This window comes from Schistocerca piceifrons, unplaced genomic scaffold (assembly GCF_021461385.2).
Source record: "Schistocerca piceifrons isolate TAMUIC-IGC-003096 unplaced genomic scaffold, iqSchPice1.1 HiC_scaffold_1206, whole genome shotgun sequence".
Classification (NCBI taxonomy): domain Eukaryota; kingdom Metazoa; phylum Arthropoda; class Insecta; order Orthoptera; family Acrididae; genus Schistocerca; species Schistocerca piceifrons.
The window spans coordinates 132501-135000 of record NW_025727022.1 but is presented as its reverse complement, the minus strand read 5'-3'; the positions used below and the strand labels follow the sequence as shown (position 1 = coordinate 135000).

The 2500-nt window shown below is 61.8% G+C and overlaps 1 pseudogene; it reads right to left on the bottom strand.

Annotated features, from left to right (window-relative positions):
* Nucleotides 1-2500, bottom strand: part of LOC124729383 — a 5580-nt pseudogene that overhangs the window by 2568 nt on the left and 512 nt on the right.

The following is a 2500-nucleotide window of genomic DNA, read 5'->3' as shown; positions in this document are numbered from 1 at the left end:
CGTGGAAGTATCCCAGGGGGGTGTCCGCCGGAAGGCGGAACCATCTCCTGACGGCGGCCCGGATGGTAACGTCGGCCGACTTCAATGCACCCACCCGGGTGCGGCTGAGGGCCAGCCCGTGGTACAGGCCAGGGAGAGTCATAGTTACTCCCGCCGTTTACCCGCGCTTGCTTGAATTTCTTCACGTTGACATTCAGAGCACTGGGCAGAAATCACATTGCGTCAACACCCGCTAGGGCCATCGCAATGCTTTGTTTTAATTAGACAGTCGGATTCCCCCAGTCCGTGCCAGTTCTGAGTTGATCGTTGAATGGCGGCCGAAGAGAATCCGCGCACCCGCGCGCCCCCGGAGGAGCACGCTAAGGCGGACGCGGCCTCGCAGCAAGGAAGATCCGTGGGAGGCCAAGGCACGGGACCGAGCTCGGATCCTGCACGCAGGTTGAAGCACCGGGGCGCGAACGCCGCGCAGGCGCGCGCATCCTGCACCGCCGACCAGCACGAGGCCGACCAACGGCGAGAGCAGACCACGCCCGCGCTAAACGCCCGCACTTACCGGCACCCCTACGGCACTCACCTCGCCCAGGCCCGGCACGTTAGCGCTGACCCACTTCCCGACCAAGCCCGACACGCCCCGATCCTCAGAGCCAATCCTTATCCCGAAGTTACGGATCCAATTTGCCGACTTCCCTTACCTACATTATTCTATCGACTAGAGGCTCTTCACCTTGGAGACCTGCTGCGGATATGGGTACGAACCGGCGCGACACCTCCACGTGGCCCTCTCCCGCATTTTCAAGGTCCGAGGGGAAGATCGGGACACCGCCGCAACTGCGGTGCTCTTCGCGTTCCAAACCCTATCTCCCTGCTAGAGGATTCCAGGGAACTCGAACGCTCATGCAGAAAAGAAAACTCTTCCCCGATCTCCCGACGGCGTCTCCGGGTCCTTTTGGGTTACCCCGACGAGCATCTCTAAAAGAGGGGCCCGACTTGTATCGGTTCCGCTGCCGGGTTCCGGAATAGGAACCGGATTCCCTTTCGCCCAACGGGGGCCAGCACAAAGCGCATCATGCTATGACGGCCCCCATCAACATCGGATTTCTCCTAGGGCTTAGGATCGACTGACTCGTGTGCAACGGCTGTTCACACGAAACCCTTCTCCGCGTCAGCCCTCCAGGGCCTCGCTGGAGTATTTGCTACTACCACCAAGATCTGCACCGACGGCGGCTCCAGGCAGGCTCACGCCCAGACCCTTCTGCGCCCACCGCCGCGACCCTCCTACTCGTCAGGGCTTCGCGGCCGGCCGCAAGGACCGGCCATGACTGCCAGACTGACGGCCGAGTATAGGCACGACGCTTCAGCGCCATCCATTTTCAGGGCTAGTTGCTTCGGCAGGTGAGTTGTTACACACTCCTTAGCGGATTCCGACTTCCATGGCCACCGTCCTGCTGTCTTAAGCAACCAACGCCTTTCATGGTTTCCCATGAGCGTCGATTCGGGCGCCTTAACTCGGCGTTTGGTTCATCCCACAGCGCCAGTTCTGCTTACCAAAAGTGGCCCACTTGGCACTCCGATCCGAGTCGTTTGCTCGCGGCTTCAGCATATCAAGCAAGCCGGAGATCTCACCCATTTAAAGTTTGAGAATAGGTTGAGGTCGTTTCGGCCCCAAGGCCTCTAATCATTCGCTTTACCGGATGAGACTCGTACGAGCACCAGCTATCCTGAGGGAAACTTCGGAGGGAACCAGCTACTAGATGGTTCGATTAGTCTTTCGCCCCTATACCCAGCTCCGACGATCGATTTGCACGTCAGAATCGCTACGGACCTCCATCAGGGTTTCCCCTGACTTCGTCCTGGCCAGGCATAGTTCACCATCTTTCGGGTCCCAACGTGTACGCTCTAGGTGCGCCTCACCTCGCAATGAGGACGAGACGCCCCGGGAGTGCGGAGGCCGCCGCCCCGTGAAGGGCGGGGAAGCCCCATCCTCCCTCGGCCCGCGCAAGGCGAGACCTTCACTTTCATTACGCCTTTAGGTTTCGTACAGCCCAATGACTCGCGCACATGTTAGACTCCTTGGTCCGTGTTTCAAGACGGGTCGTGAAATTGTCCAAAGCTGAAGCGCCGCTGACGGGAGCGATTATTCCGCCCGAGAGCATCCCGAGCCAACAGCGGCGCGGGTCCGGGGCCGGGCCAGGTAGGTCCGTCATCCGGGAAGAACCGCGCGCGCTTGCCGGGAGCCCGAGCGCCCAAAGGGGCGAATCGACTCCTCCAGATATACCGCCGGGCAGCCAGCCAGGACACCGGGGCTCTGCCCAACAGACGCGAACCGAGGCCCGCGGAAGGACAGGCTGCGCACCCGGGCCGTAGGCCGGCACCCAGCGGGTCGCGACGTCCTACTAGGGGAGAAGTGCGGCCCACCGCACACCGGAACGGCCCCACCCCGCGGCGAGTGGAAAGGCAACCGGACACGACCCCGCCGCAGATTGCTCCGCGCGGGCGGCCG